Here is a 19277-nt window from a genome sequence, read left to right on the forward strand (position 1 = left end):
GTATTAATGTTTGTTAAATTAGAGGGTAGTTACTTATTCATTTTACTGCCCTTTAAATCATATTTATATAACACTTACTTTTATATATGTGAAATTGTTTGTTTTTAAAAGTAATAATAATAAAGTAATCTAAATCCTTATTTAGATTTGTAGATGCCAACTGCCCAGGCGGGATGCTCTGCACTGGGGACAGTGGCTGAGGGAATGGAAGCTGAATGAGTTGCCCCTTAGGAGCCCACTGCAGGGAACCTGAGGACCATGAATGCTCTGAACCATCTAGGAACATGACCATCCCAGCAAACAAATGTCCATGAGGCCGTGCAGGTCGTAAACTCAGCAGTGACCCCAAAATATCATGGTCAGAAGCACCAGTGCTGGTGGACAGAGCCTACTTCCCAAGTCTCTCACATCTAAAGGTTTGGAAGCAAAAACCCTGAGAAAACCCCCAAGGTTCTTGTGTAATGTAAGGGTAGTGGGTGGGGAGCCTAACTAATAAGGGCATTTAGGGACCCATGGGTTAACTGGAAAAAAATGAAGCCTTTGTGTGCCAAGCTGGTGCAGGCAGATGACTCTAGCCAGGTGCATTTGAGGTAGGGCTGGCTCCCTACAGCGCCTCTGCGCGGGCTTGGGCAGCAGCTGCAGCATGGCCAACCTTTCTTGGCTCCTCCTTGGCTGGGAAGGGCCACATCGGGAAATGAGGGGTTAGGGCAGGTGGATAATTCAGAGTTAACAGAGGTTCCTCCTTTCCGCAATATCCAAATTGGAGCCATATATTATTCTTCACGGGAAAAAAAAAGGACAGGTTCCTATTCTTGGGAGAATGGCCTAAAGCTGGTAATTTTAGCATTACGTATATATTCCCTTTTTAAGGCCTGAACAAACCCTACAAAATCAAGGATTTATTATTTTAATTGTAGTTGCTCTGGCTCACACTTTAGTGTTTGGCCTTTGTTGCAATCCATCCCGCACAGAGAACATCTGCCATTTTTGCCTTCCAGAAGGATAGAGTCTCACAGGGACTTCTGAAATGCTAGCACTCTGTACCAGGGGTGGTGAGGTGCAGGACATAAGCAGAGCATGTGAGCCATCACCAGTTTGGATTCCTCTCTGCTGCCTGTATCACCACCCAAAGCAGAATCAGTCTCAGGCTTGCTGAATCTTAGGTCAGTTCTTTCCGCGGTGGGTTGAGCGTGGGCTTGGAGAAGAAAACATAAGTCCGTTCTTACAGTCAGACTGATATTTATCAGGGTGTGGTCATGGCTGAAGGCAAAATGTTAGAGCCCCTGTCATTCATCATAAAGCATGAACCATATTTATTTTTCCAAGAACAGGGTTAAAATCTCTCACCCAAAATTACCAAATTATATGAGACTTTTAATAAAGTTCTTCCTTCATCCTGATAAGACATGATTTATTCCACCCTATTTTCTAATTGTAAAATCCAGTGAAAGTGAACCTTGCAAATTACCACTTTAAACAATATAAAATGATCACTCTTTTTAAGAAGTATGCACTAAAAATCCTATTTCTCTGCTTTGAATATGGTGATGCACTTAAATACAGTATTTGTTAATGGTTTTCTTCTTCCTTGAATCATGGCCAAGAAGAATTTTTTTTTCCCAGAAAGTTTTATTTTCTTCTTCAGATTTAGGTGAGAAAGTGCTCACCTGGGGAAGTGAATCACAGGGATGAAAAGTGCAGCCCAGGGAATAGAGAACATGGTATTGTAATAGCCAGGTGCGGTGACATGGTCGCTACACTGTGGTGAGCACAGAGTGACATAGAGAGTTGTGGAATCACTATGCTGTACATCTGAAGCTAATGTAACATGGTGTGTCAGCTATACTTCAAAAAAAGTAGGAAAAAAAGAAAGTGCTCACCATCTATGTGCATCAAGAACCCAGGTCTTTCAATGGAGCCTTGAAAAAGTGGCAGTGGATGAACTCAGCAAGCAGGGCTACTTCATCGCTGTTTCTGATCCGTATGCTGTGGATTTTGAGCTGAAGGTCACAAAGAAAGATATTGCTGGTGAGCTACTAGATCAATGTTTTAATCCCCTATTCAAAGGTTTCCTTTTTTTCTTCATAAGAAATTAACTATGACCATATATTGAATGCCAAGATAAGGACCAGGAATGGGATTTAGGGAAAGGAACTAATGGTACCCCCTTAAAGATGTCAAAGTTATAAACAGACACCCATAGTCCGAGGGCAGACAAATGAGCCTTCTGAGCCACTGCCCAAGAGATAACCAGATGAGCTTACGAGCCTGAGAAGTTAGTCAACCTTACTAGACTCTACCAGTCCCATTTGGCCCCAAAATTTGTATTGGTTTTTGCTTTTCTCAAAGAGTCTTTCAATGTCTAGTATAGATATCTAAATAGAATAAGTGTACAAAATATTTTTGATTGATTACTACAACATTATCTGATATCACTAGATAATAAGTCGTAAGTTACCAAAAACAATTATACTGAGAGGTTTTCTCACAGATATGCTCTTATACACCATCGGTCTTTCCCTCTCTTTTCCACCCAAACAATAGTAGGTTGAGAGACAGAGAGAGAGGTGGCAAGTAAAGTTTAAAAACAATTAGGACACCAGGACAGATGCTAATTTTTCTTCCGTCAAGACAAATCAGTATTTGAAAACTTTTTTTTAAAGCTTTATTTATTGCAGAGAGAGAGCATGAACATGGGGAAGGGCAGAGGGAGAGGGAGAGAGAATCTCAAGCAGACTCCACGCTGAGGATGGAGCCCGATGCAGGCCTCAATCTCACAACCCTGAGATCATGACCTGAGCCGAAACGAAGAGTCAGTTGCTTAAGAGACTACAGCACCCAGGTGCCCCAGTATTTGAAAACTCTTACACACACGGTAGCTTAGTGGTCTGATCTCCAACGCTGTACAGATTGGCATCTGAGTCCCAGCTCTGCCACTAACCCCTGACATCAGGCAAGTCACCTATATCTTCTCAGTGCCCCAGTTTCTTCATCTGTAAGACATAGATCACAGTGAGCTAATGGGGGTTATGCATATGATTTCAAAAATGTTTTTATGCCAAAGGCATTTAGTGTAGTATACTGCCTGACATGTAGTATGCTCGGGTTCAGGGTGGATACCTGTTATTGGAGCCCACATGCATGTGCAGAGAATAAATCAAAGTAGTCCTCCTTTCAGTCATGATGACACTCCAGCTCTCTAGTCCACAGGGAGGCAGTTCTGTGGACGCTTCTCTGTAACATCATGGGTCCTAGCCATCCTTGCTTTCCTCCCATTACTAGCGCCTGGGTTCAGGTCCTTATCACCTCTCACCTGGAATATCCCTCCTGGGACGGACGCACGAGTCATTCATATCTAAGGGTTCTCAGCCTCTTTTCCATAAAAGGCTCTCATCTTTATCCCCAAAGCTTTATACCAGCCTCCAAGCAGAGCAGACTGCCAGGTGAGTGCCCAGGCTTGTGAGGCGCCAAGGGAGGAAATGGGAGGAAGGAGATAGGCCCCAGGGGCTGAGGGTGGGAAGAGCTGGCTTTGGAGTATGAGAAACTCCACAGTGGAGTCAAAAACTACTCACACAGTGTCTGTGAAGCTCCAAATGCTATTCTAAAAACTACAGATGCAAGAATGAGCAAGATAGAATCCCTGCTCTCCAGGCGCTCACCTTTAGGGGGTGTGGATTGCTGAAGAGAAAGAACTGCCAAGTTGTGTTGCTATTCCCTTTAGCAGTTTTGGAAGCACAAGGAAAGATTGGAATTGCTTTTTATTGTTGTTTCTTAGAATATGAGACCCTCGGGTTTCATAAGGCTGGGCCACATGCTGCCCTGGAATTTTTTATGATTATATAGTCATCTCTGAACTGGTTGCCAGACCTCCCACCTTGCCCTTTTCTACATTGCTACCAAAGGTTGTCTCTAAAACACAAATCTGATCATGCTCTAAGTTAACCTTCCAGCTTAAACGCCTTCCATTGTTGCCCTTTGCTTCCAGAAGAAAGTGCAAGACTTTATTGATAGAGTCCTACCGACCCCTAGTCTGCTTTCTTGTCCCAGCTCCCTACACCTCCCGTGGCTGCCACAAACTCAGGCATAGCCCAGCCCTGGCACACACAGACCTCACACTCCAGCAGAATGTTCTCAACACAAACGCTTTGCCCACAGTGATCTTGTTCCTGCCATCTCTTGGACTCTCCTCTCTGGAAAAGCGTAGTCATCCTTCAAAATTCCATTCAAGAATGCCCTGTCTGGGAAGTCTTCCTGACGCACCCTAAGTGGAGCTAATCTCTCCACCCTCCCAGACTTGCTGTACTACTTAAATACACATATTGCCTTGGGTTTTGATTATTAATTCTGAATGATTCTGGCTGAAATCTCGGTTTTCCAGGGTTGATTAGACAGGTATAACTGGTTGAGCAGGTAGCTTCTTTTTTCCCCACATTGTTCCATATATTTTGGCTCCTTTTATCCATTTGCTCCCCCTCACACACTGTGCACCTCATGAAAATGAGAACCAGGATTGGAAACCCCATGGTGCCCAGCACATACTAGAACTCCAAAGAATGAATGCATGTAGAATCAAAAAGAGACAGGAATATTCTAACCCTGTCTGCTGGGGATGATCTCTGATTTGCGTGAGCTGCCCGCTGAGCTCAGGAGTGAGAAGACCTAGGTGTGGCATATTTCTCCCCAAGATCTCTCTGCAGCCCCAGAGTCTACAAGTATGAGTTGAAGCAGGTGGAGCCTATAAGAAGAGGTCTCTGGTCAGAGATATGATTGAGGAGCAAGGGAAGATTCAGGAAGCCAATCTGGTGATATTTCAAGTTTGTTTTTTCTCTTATTTAATATGTTTAATATTTCTTTTTTTTTAAGATTTTATTTATTAGAGAGAGAGAGAGCACAAGCAGGGGAAGCAATAGGCAGAGGGAGAGGGAGAAGCAGACTCCCTGCTGAACAGAGAACCCAATGCGGGACTCGATCCCAGGACCCTGGGATCATGACCCGAGCCGAAGGCAGACACTTAACTGACTGAGCCACTCAGGCACCCCTAATATGTTTAATATTTCTTAATATCACATAAGCCAGGCATCTTCAGAATGCAGTGTAGTGTAAGTGCCACACATAGACTTAGCAAAGGGCACCAGGGAATGGCACTCACAACACACATCTGACTGCTGTAGCCAGAACTGCACGGAGCACAAATTGTAAATGCCGAGGCTCCAGGCTCAATATGGCTCGAGGGCCCTTTGTCCCCCGTGGTGGCTCCAGGATGTTCTCATGTCATCCCTGCTCCTTCTGTGGGCCAGGCTGCCGGCCAGCTTGGACCTGCCATTGCCAAGACAAGATTATCAAGGTCACTTAGCTTCACAACAAGCAATCCGCCTGACAAGTAGAGAATTGACGGAAAATCCTCATTGTCTTTGTTTACCCTGATGATTGTCACATGCTCTTCTTTTGTTTTGTTTTAACATGGTTCACAAATTGATCGGGGGGCCTGAGTGAGTCAACACTTTCCCAAAGTATTGATTCTAATCACATGGCTTGGCCGGTTCTGAGTGGTGAAGCCACTAACTGTGTACCGCGGGGTCCTCAAGCATTGTGCGCCTATGCCTGCAGAAAGTGATTGGGGCTCCCAAGACCCTCTGGATCCACACTGACACAGAGTGAAGCTCCTAGACCTGACCATTTGATGCTCCCAAGTACTGTGGTCGCGACTGGAGTGGGCAGAGACAGCAGGCTGTGCATTTGCTTCCCTCTGGTGTCAGGTCCTGGAGTGAGCCTCCGGACTCTGTCCTCTTACACTAGATGAATGGGTGCCTTCCAGCTTCACTCCCAGACCATTCCTGGACACCTAGCCCAGAAGGTAAGCTCATTTTTTCATTGAACACTGACCAAAACCATGGCTAAAGTTTATAGAATGCATACTCGGTGTTGCACACCGAGCAACAGACTTTATAGAAGTGTGTCATTTAATCCGCACAACAAGTAGGTACCATTAGTAGTATTCCTGTAGAAGATGGGGGGGTGGGGGATCCATGCTGGAGAGAAAGGAAACAGCCTAGTTAATGAGTTTCGGAGCTGGGATCACAGCCCAGATCTGCTGCCAAAGAGTGCAGGCTCCTAACCTTTGTGCTGCACGGCCTTCCTCACTGCAGATGAACTCATATATGTTCAGATCCATGGCCCTCACCCGCAGAGGACCATGCCTGGCATGCTCCCAGTATCAAAGCTGTAGGCTGGGCAGTGTGAACACTTAGGTGGAGGCCTCTGTGGGCATATGAAAAAGTTTCACACAAGTATATAAACACAGTATAGGAACATCGCCTTTAGCATGGGTCAAAACCATAACGCTTTAGAACCTTACTCCGATCAAGTCCAGGATGATCGGCAACATATTATTCCAGGAATAGAAAAGGGAAAGACAGTTTTGTACTCTGTCATGGGCTCTCCCTTCACTGGACCTTTGATTTGTCCTGTGCTTGAGCAGAGAACAGACCTTACAGAGCCAGTGCCCAGCATAACTACCCACAGTCTTCCTTGAACGCCATATAAAGAGGCTTTTGCAAGGGGATCGCATTACTATGACCACATAGGACACGCCCCCCATAGGACGGGAGGAGGAAAATGGCCCAATTTATGTTAAACCTGTCTGATCTGCTTGGTGAAGGAGGTTGGCTGGATTGATTCTGAGTAATTATCATTCATGTTTAGATAGACTAAAGATGAGCTGTGTTCAGGGTTTCCCACCAAACTCAAGGGTTCATTGCTGTTTGGCTCACTGTGGCCCTTTGGTGTTGCCATGGCCAGGGCCCTCGGGGCTAGCTCAGCGCACCAGCTGTCCTCAAGGGCTGGTTGGACAGGATGCTTGCGAAAGATTTTCTTTCAATCTACCAAAATGCTGTGAATCTGGCTTCCTTCAGGTTTGTGCTCAGGAATACTTGGGCTAGAAGGTCCATGAAAATTTAGATTTCCTAAAGTATTTTTTTCATCTTATCAAGTTAAACCTCCAATCTATTAGATATGTTTATTTTTTATTCCATAAATGTTTATCAAGCAGTTATGTGCAATGCTGTACCTTAAGTGCCTACAGATGGGGAGAACACAGGCCGCATTCTAAATGAATTGTTAAACTAGAGCGGGCACAGACTTGTACACAAATAACTATGACACGTGGCAGGGAATGTCACATTTGTCTCTGTCCCCGGAGGACACTGATTTGGATTTGACCTCCAGGGTTGTTATGAACCCTTCATGTTGGATGTCACTTCTACTCTTCACCCAATTATTACTTTTTCCGAGGATAAATTAGCCCTCTGTTGATTCACCACGAAAGGAGCAGCAGAGATGTCCACACAAGCAGGACCCCGGGGAGACTAGGGTCACTCCCTGTGGTCCCTGCAGGGATTTAAGCCCTGGGATTCTCTCGTACAGCTGTGAGTCCCTGCATCTGACCTTCCTCCACTTCCTGCCCCACCTGCCGCAGCAAAGTGGCAGCCACTGGGTCCTTAATGGTCAATCATTAGTTAGTAAGAGCTGATTGAGGGGGTGCCTGGGTGGCTCAGTCGTTAAGCGTCTGCCTTTGGCTCAGGTCATGATCCCAGGGTCCTGGGATCGAGCCCCACATCAGGCTCCCTGCTTGGCAGGGAGCCTGCTTCTCCCTCTCCCACTCCCCCTGCTTGTGTTCCTGCTCTCACTCTCTCTCTCTCTCTCTGTCAAATAAATACAACCTTAAAAAAAAAAAAAAGAGCTGATTGTGAACAGAGAGAGAAAACCAGGCTTGGGGGATGATAGGCTGTCTCGCCCTAATTGTTCTCTCTCTGACTGTGTGAAAAAGCTTGATGCTTGCTGACCGTGCCTCCTAACGAGGCCCCCCGAGAGCTGACTCACTGAATCCTTTTGGATGGAGTCGAAGGCAAACCTTCTGCACTGTACTTTCGGCTGTGTGTCTGAGGTTGCAACGCAGGTGGTGGATACCAAGGAGAGTCCGGTGTCTCAGGGTGTCTAAAGCAAAGTGCACTTATCCTAGAATTGCTTTCATGAAGGATGGTCTTACAGAACACAGGGCAGAAGACAGGCGTTCTTTGTCGGTGCAGAACGTGCCTGCTTAGAAAGGAGGTGGGTTCATGGTTCTACGGACTGAAACTCATGCAGAGTAAGGGGGCTTTAGGCTCTTCACCACAGGGACTGGCTTCTCTCCTTACTAATGCTGACACCAGGATTTGTCCCTGTCACAGTCAGAAATGAAAACTGCCTTACAGGAAAATTGCTTTACAGAAATCAAAATTGCTTACTTACTTTGTTTACTTACACAATTGCTTACTTACAAAATTGCTTACCTTACTTACAGAAATCAAAATTGCCTTTTTTTTTAAGATTTTATTTATTTATTTGTCAGAGAGATAGAGAGCAGCACAAGCAGGGGGAGTGGCAGGCAGAGGGAGAGGGAGAAGCAGGCTTCCTGCTGAGCAGCGAGCCCGATGTGGGACTTGATCCCAGAACCCTGGGATCATGACCTGAGCCGAAGGCAGTCACTTAACCGACTGAGCCACCCAGGCGCCCCAAAATTGCCTTATTTACAGGTGTGTTACTTACAGGAAAAATTGTATATCCAGCATGTTTTGACCTTACACTGAGGGGGAGTTTGTTTTTAGCTAACTGCCAGTGCTTCTAGAAAGGCTTTGGGGTGTTTTTTTCTCACAGGACTTGTGAAGGGGCAGCTTCTAACCAGTTCTTTTCTTTCTTTTTTTTTTTTAGATTTTATTTATTTATTTATTTTAGAGAGAGAGTGCAAGCAGGGGGAGGGGCAGTGGGAGAAGGAGGGAGAGAATCTGAAGCAGGCTTCCCGCGGAGCACAGAGCCTGATGCGGGGGCTCGATCCCAGGACCCTGAGATCATGACCTGAGCGAAACCAAGAGTCTGATGCTTAACCCCCCAGGCGCCCCCTCACCAGTTCTTCCCGCCTCAGAGGATTGTTGCTCCTGAGGCTGCGTCAGACAAAGGAAGGCAAGCGGCGGTAGCACTGGGGGCCTGGAGGCTCGCAGGCTCCGGGGAGGAAGAGCCCACCCACTGCCCACCTCCTTGGGACTTCGGAAAGTAACACGCAGCCCACTCAGCCCACTGAAGTCAGATGGGACTGTAGTTAAATAAAACTTACAGAAAAGTTGGCTGAATAGACTTAATGTGTCCATCATCAAGTTATTACCTCTTGGCCCCAAATGCCACCTCTCATATTTGCTGCAGGATGAACACAAGACCCTTAAGCATTTCTCCTCTGGAGCAAGCATGATGTTAAGCTTCCTTGGTGGAGGGCTCTGGGAGGACAGGCCAGGGCAGAGGAAGAGGCTCTGCGGTGCTTTATCGTGAGGGCCACGGCCCATGGTGTGGCATCAGGACCCCCTGTGTAGCGGGCCCAGCCACAGACCAGACACACTGCCAACTTGCAGCCTTGGCTAGGCAAACCCCGAATGCAGTCTCCCCTGCAGGGAAAGCAGAGGCCCCTTTTGCAGATGCTGCCCATTTGCCTGCACCCCCAGGATGGCCTGTTGCTCTCCCAGCAACTCCAGTTCAGCTCCAATGAGAGCAAAGCAGTGAATTTCTTTGCCATGTGGGGACTGAGCCACACTTTCCCCAACAGGTCTGAACCCAAGCACTATGTGTCTTTCTGTGGCACTCTCTCCCAGCCCAAAGGAACCTTACGGAGTTGTTTTCGATCTTATGTTCGCTCTTTTATCAGAGTTCACAGTTCTTTACATTAAGCTCCTGTTTGCCCTACTGTGTGCTCTCTATCTCCTGATTAGATCCAGATGCTATATTTAATAATGTGCATAAAGGTTTCATAGTAAGTAAGTAATCCAAATGGTAAATAGCTCTCATAAATTAGTATGTTTAATATTTTACAAAATCAAATCTTTCTAAGTCTTCAAAAGCTACTCTGAAGATACCTGGATTCAAATCCCTGTAATAGAATTTGTGCTTTCATGGAACATATTCACTTACGATTATTATTAATCATAGAGCTGTATTTTCTTCCCCTTCCCCTTCCCCTTCCCCTTCCCCTTCCCCTTCCCCTTCTCCTTCTTTTTTTGAAATCCTACCTAGTATATTTTCCGACCATAATGGTACAACAGTAAAGATCAACAATAAAACAAAGCTAGAAAATCTATGATGAAATATTTAATGTGTAAATATTAACACAGTACTGCACAAGCAATGGGCCAAATAAGAAATCAAACAGCAAATCAAAATATGTCTCAGAACAAGAGAAAAGAAAACACAATATTCCAAAACCTATCCAAAAAACAATAACCTTGTTATTCCAAAACAAAAGCAGATGTTATAGTGAAATTTATGCTATCAATGCTTGTATTAAGAAAAGAAGTTCAAATTAAACAACTTAACATGACACCACAAGGAACTAGAAAAAGAAGAACCTTAGCTGAAATTTAGTAGAGGAAGAAAATGACAAAAGTCAGAAATAAATAAAATAGAGACCAGAATAAACAATGACATAGCATTGAAAGTAATGACTAGTTTTACCAAAAAATAAACAAAATTGGCAATGCTTTAACTAAACTAAGAAAAAAAAGAGAGAAGACTCAAAAACCAAAATGAGAAATGGAAAACAATACAACAGGTACCACAGAAATATAAACAATTATATACAAACAATTCAGATAACTTAGGGAAAAAACCCAGATAATTCCTAAAAACAAAGTTACCAAGTTTAAATCATGGACGTGGAATCCAAGAAATAAGAAATCTTCTTAGACCAATAACAAACAATTCAATAACAAAGTTGAATTAGGAATCAAATTTCTCCCAGCACAGAAAAGCCCAAGACCTCATTCTACCACAGTGAAAAAAATAATTAACAGTAATCTTTATCAAAATCTTACAGATAATGGAATAGAGAGAACTCATTCAAAATCATTCCATGAGGCCAGTACTACCCTGATACCAAAGCAGGATAAAAACAATACAATAACAAAAACAAAAATGTCCAGTGTGTCTAAGTATTGCTACTGTAACTTTCTTTTGACATCCATTTGCATGCTAAATGTTTCTCCACCCCCTCACTTTCAATCTGCCACTGTCTTTAGGTCTGAAATGAGTCTGTTGTAGGCTATATTTTCTTTTATTACTATTTTTTTCTTTCAGGAAGTAATGGGACAATTTATGAAGAAAATATTCATTACATTTAATATTTTAACTTCATTCTGGAGAATTTATCCTAAGAAATTATTTTAAAAATCACTAAGTTATAGATTTTTTTAATAAAAAGAATCATAAATATGGGTTTGATTAAGCAAATTATGTCGTATCACTTTGATGTAACATTATACACCTAACAGAAAAATTATGTGTTGTTATGCACAACCTATAAAACCTGGTCATGGAAAGTGTTGCACACAAGAAAATATGTTAACTAGGACTACATAATTGTCAAGAGCTGTGCAGGTTCTAGGATTTTTACCCTACTTACAAGCTAACAAGTTAGTCTATTGCATCCTATTTCATGGATGCTGACAGAGACGTGAGACTTCTGAACCAGAGACAAAGGACTTCATTCATTACTCATAGCGAAAGCAGCAGGTAGAGCTTTATCATATTCTTTTGTGTTGGTTCCCCATGCCACCCAAGTTCCCATGAAGGCAATGCAAAAGACCCTTCATGGATGCCTCACACCCAGAGGATTGCAATTCAGGAAAGGAAAACTGAGCTTGGGGGATTCACTGCTTTTACAGAAAGCAGAAACAAGCTTGCTTTTTCCTGGGAAGAGATGTTAACTCATCCACTGAGGCTGCCCACTGCAAATATAACACTGAGAAAGAGCCCAGACAAAGAGCATTCAAGCATTCTTGGTATACTTGGCAGGAACCTGCAAGGAGCTCAACACCTTTGATGGACTGCCTTCCCCAACAACAAAGTAAAAAACTAGGCATAAGCATGAAGACTGAAAAAGGCATGAAAAAATAAATATAATTTTGTTAGTGTGGTAATATTTTCTTTAGGATTGTTCTGTGCTCTTGTTATCTACATATGTATATGTGTGTGTGTGTGTGTGTGTTCACATACAAACATTGGGCAGAAAATGCAATCCATTATCAGTTTTTAGAAAACTAAGGAAGATAATTCTCCCCTCTTCCTGCTGCTACTATCTCTGTTTCTTTCCTTTGTCAGAGATGCCTCCCAAATTCTCCCTGTCCTTCCCACAAATCAAAGGGACTGTAGAGGGGGCTCTTACGTCCATCAGGCATCACTCATCTGTGAATAATGATCATTTGTACTTTCTTTTTCAATTCTTATACTATTTTTGCCTTTTTTTTTTTTGTATTTAGGGACACCTCCTGTACAAAAAATGGGCACCCTTATCTTATTACTGATCTTAATGTGAAAGCTTTTAAGGACTCACCTTTGGTATGATGAATAGTTGTTGAATTTATCAAATACTTGTATGCATTTATTGAGATAATCATGTTTTTAATTTTTATCTGTTGACAATAAATTTCAGTGATTGCTTTCCTAATTTTAAACTAACGTTGCATTCCTGGAAAACTTACTTTGGCCACTATGTATTATCTTTCTTACATCTTGATGAATTCTGTTTTCTAGTGGTTGGTTTTAAAGTTTTACTTTTATGTTGATGAGTTAGATTAGCCTATAATTTTCTTTCTCCTCCTGTCTGTATCAGATTTTCTTATGAGCTTAATCTCAAAAAAGTAAATTGGGGAGTGAACCCCTTCTCTACACTATGTATTAACTTGATTAAGAATGAAATTATTTGCTCTTTGAATGGAATCATTTGCTTGGTAAAACTCTCCAGTAAAACAATCTGGACATGAAATTTTGTTTGGTTTTGTGGTTCTGAATTAGATAAAATAAGTGCAATCCACCCCATCTCTCCCACCGAATGTAGTATAAGGCCTGGAAAAATGCTTAAAGCAACTATTATAGGAGTCTAAAAAGTAAATAGTAGCAGGTGGGATGGGGAAGACCAGAATTCATAGTACTACCAACCTGACAGTGATTTTGCCCTTTTTTTCCCCCTACAGTATCCCTCAGCCTGAACTCAACACAGCCTAAAATTCTGAAGTAGGCATAAGTCGAAGAGAGAAACATCTCCAGAGGAGCCCTTTAGTTCTGACTTGACTGGAAGGAATGGGAATTGTTAATGTTCAGGGAAAGTGTGAAATCCCCCATTTTTTCTTTTTTCTCTGACAATCCAGCCTGCAAGCAATCCTGCAATGGTGACAAATGGAGCCTGCAACTGCCAAAACCCTGAAGAAATAAAGCATCCCTGTCCAATCAGTGGCACTGTGGTCCCCAGAAGTTGGGGCCAAATCCTGTTGCTTTCTTTTTCTTTCTGTTCTCCTATTTCTTGGCTCCAGACGGGTGCATTTGGAGAAGCATGTGGCAGAATGGGGCAATTAAAGCCCCAGCTTCCTGTCTGCAGACTGGAAATAGAAGTCCCATAGAAACAGAAAGTACTGGGGAGATCCTGGAGAAGCAGAGGGAAGCACAGGGAAACCACGCCATAATGTTGTGTTTGAACTCCTAAGCTCACCTTTAAGGGGCAGACGTATGGATCTGATCCCAATCAGCATACTAAATACTTTGGGAAATGAACTAAGATAGACTACTACTCAGATCATAGACTGGCCCCTGGATATGAAACAGATCCAAAGAGCACTGCAAAGGACTCGAAAACTGAAACAACATAGGAACCAGGACCCACTGAAAGCATATTGAAACTAGTGGCCTGAACCTAACTGTATTGATTATCTACTAAAACGAAAATAATAACATTCTTTGTGAAATTTAAATAAGACCCAGAATTTCATTGCATAATCTTCAAAGTTGCCAGAATACAATCCAAAATTACTTGGTATTCAAAGAACCAGAAAAATCTCAACTTGCATGGGAAAAGAAAATCAGGAGATGCTCACACCAAGATGACACAGATGTCAGAATGATCTGACAAAGACTTCACAGAAGCTGTTATAAAACTGCTCCAGTGATCAATCACAGATATTCTAGAAACCAATAGAAAAGTAAAAAGTCTCAGTAAAAAATGGTAGATATAAAAAAGAAACAAATGGGTATTTTAGAACTGAAAAATATAATAACCAAAATACTATCTCAGTAGCAGACTGGAAAGACAAGGAGAAAGGAGAAAAGTCAGTGACTTTGAAGATAGATCAATAGAGAGTATCCAATCTGAATAACAGAGAAAAAAATGATTTGATTTGATTTGATTTTTTTAAAACATTTAATTTATTCATTTGATAGAGAGAGACATAGCGAGAGAGGGAACACAAGCAGGGAGACTGGGAGAGGGAGAAGCAGGCTTCCCACCGAGTAGGGAGCCCGATGCAGGGCTCAATCCCAGGACCCTGGGATCATGACCTGAGCCGAAGGCAGACACTTAATGACTGAGCCACCCAGGCACCATGAAAAAAATGATTTTAAAAAAATGAACATAGCCTCAAGGACACAACCTGTGGCACAATAACGAAAGGTCTAAGATTGGCGTCATTGGAGTCCAGAAGAAGAGGAGAATGAATACACTGCTAAAAAATATTTGAAGAAAAAATGACTAAAAACTTCCCCAATTTAGTGAAAGATATAATGCAACTAATTCAAACCCGAACAGCATAAACTGCAATTCATAATCACACTATTGAAAACTAAAGACAAAAAAAAAAATCTTGAAAGCAGCCAAAGGAAAAAATGTATTACGTATGAGGGAACAACATTTCAAATGACTGCATATTTCTCATCAGAAACCATTTACCTCCGTAATAGAACTAGAGATTGAAAATTAGCAAGGAGATGAAATAACTGAAAAAATATCAATCAACTGGATCTAATCTACACATATAACACTCCATCCAACAACATCAGATTACACATTCTTTTCAAATATACATGGGCCATTAACTAAAATAGACCATATCCTGAGTCATAAGAAGTTTGAAATAAATCATACCAAATATATTCTCTTCAGAGAATATAATGGAATTAAACTAGAAATAAATAGAGGAAAGATAAAAAATCACTAGACAGTTCAAAATTAAGCAACACACTTATAAATGATCCATGGGTCAAAGAGGAAGTCTTGAGAGAAATTAGAAACTATTTTGAATTGAATAAAAATGAAAATCCAACATATAAAAATGTTTGAGATTCAGCTAAAGAAGTGCTTAGAAGGAAATTTTTAGCATTCAATTCTTATATTAAACATAAAGAAAAGTTTTGAATCAATAATCTAAGCTTCCATCTTAAGAAATAAAAAAAGAAGAGCAAAATACACCCAACAGAGGAGAGAGAAGGAAATAATAAAGATAGGAGTAGAAATCTATGAAACTGAAAACAGAAAACAATGAAAAAAATTACTTAAATCAAAGCTGGTCCTCTGAAATGTCAATAAAATTGATAAATCTTAAACTGATGCATCAGAAAAGGAGAAGACAAATTATTGATGTAATTATTAAAGAGGGGATATCACTACAAACCTGTAGACATTAAAAACTAATAAACCAATAACATACTGTAAGCATCTCTATATACATAAACTTTAGATGAAATGGACCAATTCTTTGAAAATACAAACTACTAAATTGTGCCCAAACTGAAATAGATAACTTGAATAAAATCAAATTTATAGTTAAAAGCCTTCTGAAAAAGAAATCCCTAGGCCCATGTGGTTTTACTAGTAAGTTCTACCAAACATCTATATGATAAAAAATATCAATTCTACACAATCCTTTCCAGTAAATAGAATAGGGAGCATTTCCCAACTTATTTTATGAAGCTAGTACTATCATGATAGCAAAAGCAAAGACAGTATAAAAAAAGAAAATCTTAGACCACTATATCTATAGACCACTATACCACTACATGTTTTTGTAACATAAATGCAAAAGTCCTCAACAAAAAATTAACAACTCATAGAATAAAAAAGACAAGAAATAACAAGTGTTGCAAGGATGTGGAGAAAAAGGAACCCTCACCCACTGTTGGTGGGAATGCAAATTGGTGCAGCCATTGTGGAAAACAGTATGGAGGTTCCTCAAAAGCTTAAAAATAGAAATACCATATGATTCCTAGTAATTCTGCTACTAGGTATTTAGCCAAAGAAAACAAAAACACCGGGTGCCTGGGTGGCCCAGTCAGTTGAGTGTCCAACTCTTGATTTTGGCTCAGATCATGATCTCAGGGTTATGAGATTGAATCTTGTGTCAGGCTCTGCACTGAGTGTGGAGCCTGCTTAAGGTTCTCTCTCTCTCTCCCTCTCCCTTTGCCCCTCCCCTGCTCATGCCCTCTCTCTCTCTCTAAAAAAGAAAAAAGAAAAAGAAAACAAAAACACTAATTTGAAATGGTATATGCACCTCTATGTTTATTGCAGCATTATATATGACAGCCAAGATATGGAAGCAATCTAAGTGTTCATCCATAGGTAAACGGATAAAGAAGATGTGGTATATGGATATTGATATAATGGAATATTACTCAGTCATAAGAAAGAATAAGATCTTGCCATTTGTGACAACATGGATGGACTAGAGAGTACTATGCTAAGTGAAATGTCAGATGGAGAAAGACAAATAACCATATCATTTCACTTACATGTGGAATCTAAAGAATCAAATAAAAAAAAGCAGAAACAGATTTATAAATACAGGGAACAAAATGATGGTTACCAGAGGGGAGGAGTTGGGGGGGCGGTCAAAATGCGTGAAGGGGAGTGGGAATTAGAGGTTTCCACTTATAGAACGAATAAGTCATGAGGATGAAATGTACAGCATAGGGAATGCAGTCAATGGTATTGTAAGAGCATTGTATGGTGATAGGTGGTAACTATACTTGTGGTGAGCATAGCATAACATATAAAGTTGTGGAATCACTATGCTGTACACATGAAACTAATGTAACATTGTGTGTCTGCTATACTTCAATTTCAAAAAATCAAAATATTAGCAACTCAGATCCAGGAAAGTATAAATAACATGACAAAGTGGGGTTTATCCTAGGCATGGAAGTCTGGTTTAATATTTGAATATCAATGAATGTAATCCATAATACATTAATGAAGAAAAACACATGATCATATTTATTGACACAGAGACAAAATTTAATGTCTATTCACAAAACAAAAAACAAAAAAACCCCATAAACCTCTCAGCAAGCTTGGAATAGAAAGAAATGTTTTCAATCTGATAAAGAGCATCTAGAAACTTATAGCTAGCCTTATACTTTCCCCATGAAATCAGGAATAAGGCAAGGATATCCACTCTCACTATCCTATTCAGCATCATACTGGGAGACATAGTCAGTGCAATAAGACAAGAAAAAAAAAGCTATACACATTGGAAAGGAAGAAATAAACCTGTCCCTATTTACAGGTTATATGATTGTCTAAATGAAATATTTCAATGATCCTCCCAAAAACATCCTCTAAAACTAGTAAGAGTTTGGCAAAGTCACAAGATCAACAAGCAAAGACAAATAGTATTTTTATACCCCAGCAATGTACAATTATAAACCAAAATTAAAATAAAATTTATGATAGATACAAAAATGGAGTAATCTCACAAAACATGTATGCAATCTCTGTTACAAACTACAAATGGCTGGTAAAAAGTTAAAATAGTTCTAAATAAATACAGAAACACACCATACTCACAAATTAGGAGAATCAATATTGTAAAGATGTCAATTCTTCCCAAATTTATACATATGCTTAATACAATTCCAATCAAAATCTCCAAAAATTTTGGTAGATAAGACAAGTTAATTCTAAAATTTCTAGAGAAAAGTAAAGAAGCTAGAATAGTTAAATTTTTAAATAGCATACAGTTGGACCCATACTACCCAATTTTAAGACATATTTTAATGTTTCAGTAATAAAGTGTGGTATAGCAAAGGAATACATACAAGATCAGTGAAAGAGGAGAGAGGAATAGACTCACACAAGTACAGCTAACTGATTTATTTTTTTGGCTTTTAAAAATTAATAGACAACAGGTTAGATTTATCAAAAAGTTGAACAGATAGTACAGAGTTTCCATATAATCCACGGACACAGTTTCCCCTATTATTATCTTACATTAGTATGGTACATTTGTTACAATTAATGAACCAATACTGATACATTATTATTAACTGAAGTCCATAGTTTATTCAGATTACCTTGGTTTTTATCTAATATTCTCTTTTCTGTTCCAAGATCCCATCTACAATATCATGTTACATTTAGTTGTCACATATTCATAGGCTCCTCTTATCTGTGATAGTTTCTCAGATTCTTATTTTTAATGACCTTGGCAGTTTTGAAGAATACTGGTCAGGTACATTGTAGGATGTCCCTCTAATGGAACGTGTCTGATTATTTAAATATTGTTTCGGGGCGCCTGGATGGTTCAGTCAATTTAGGGTCTGACTCTTGGTTTCAGCTCAGGTCATGATCTCTGGGTCATGAGATTGACCCCCACGTCGGGCTCCATGCTGGGCATGGAACCTGCTTAAGATTCTCTCTTTCTCTCTTTGCCCCTCTCCCCATTCTCCCTCACTCTCTCTCTCAAACAAATAAATAAATAAAATCTTTAAAATCATGATTAATTGGAGTTATGGGTTTGGGGTGGAAGACCACAGAAAGAAAGTGCCATTTTCTTCACATCATATCAAGGACACATAGTATAAATATGACTGATGTTGTTGACCTTGATCAACTGGATTAAGTAGTTAGATTGTATTTTCTCCCTTTTTACGCTGTATTATTTGGAAAGAAGTCACTTTGTGGAGCTCACACTTAATGAATGGGAGTTATGCTTCCCATCCTTTAGAGTGGAATATGTACATAATTTATTTGGAATTTTCTGCATAAGACATTCATCTCTTCTCCTTTATTATTTATTTATTTATCATTTATTTGTATCAATATGGACTCATGGATATTATTTTATGCTTTGGTTCTCATCCAATTATGTTATAATCCAATTCATTAATTTTCTTGCTCAAAGTGTTTTAGCTTTGGCCATTGGGAACTCTTTTAGAAACTTATAAAACTCAACACCCCAAAACCAAGTAATAAACAGTTTATATATTTTGGATACTAACCTTTACCAGATATGTCATTTACAAATATCTTCTCCCATTCTGTAGGTTGCCTTTTAGTTTTGTTGATTGTTTCCCTCACTGCGCAGAGGCTTTTTATCTGATGAAGACCTCAATGTGAGAGAGGAATCCATCAGAATCCTAGAGGAGAACCTAGGAATTAACCCCTT

The 19277-nt window shown here is 40.5% G+C and overlaps 1 long non-coding RNA gene across 1 annotated transcript; it reads right to left on the bottom strand.

Moving 5' to 3' along the window:
* Nucleotides 1-720: 720 nt before the first annotated feature.
* On the bottom strand, nucleotides 721-19172 carry LOC113927121. Its single transcript, XR_003521507.1, has 4 exons — nucleotides 19111-19172; nucleotides 2873-2993; nucleotides 1881-2000; nucleotides 721-1260 (listed from the first exon to the last, which is right to left on the bottom strand). It is a non-coding gene; the product is annotated as an uncharacterized LOC113927121 (long non-coding RNA).
* Between the last annotated feature and the right edge of the window lie 105 nt (nucleotides 19173-19277).

Source organism: Zalophus californianus, chromosome 7 (genome assembly GCF_009762305.2).
Source record: "Zalophus californianus isolate mZalCal1 chromosome 7, mZalCal1.pri.v2, whole genome shotgun sequence".
Classification (NCBI taxonomy): domain Eukaryota; kingdom Metazoa; phylum Chordata; class Mammalia; order Carnivora; family Otariidae; genus Zalophus; species Zalophus californianus.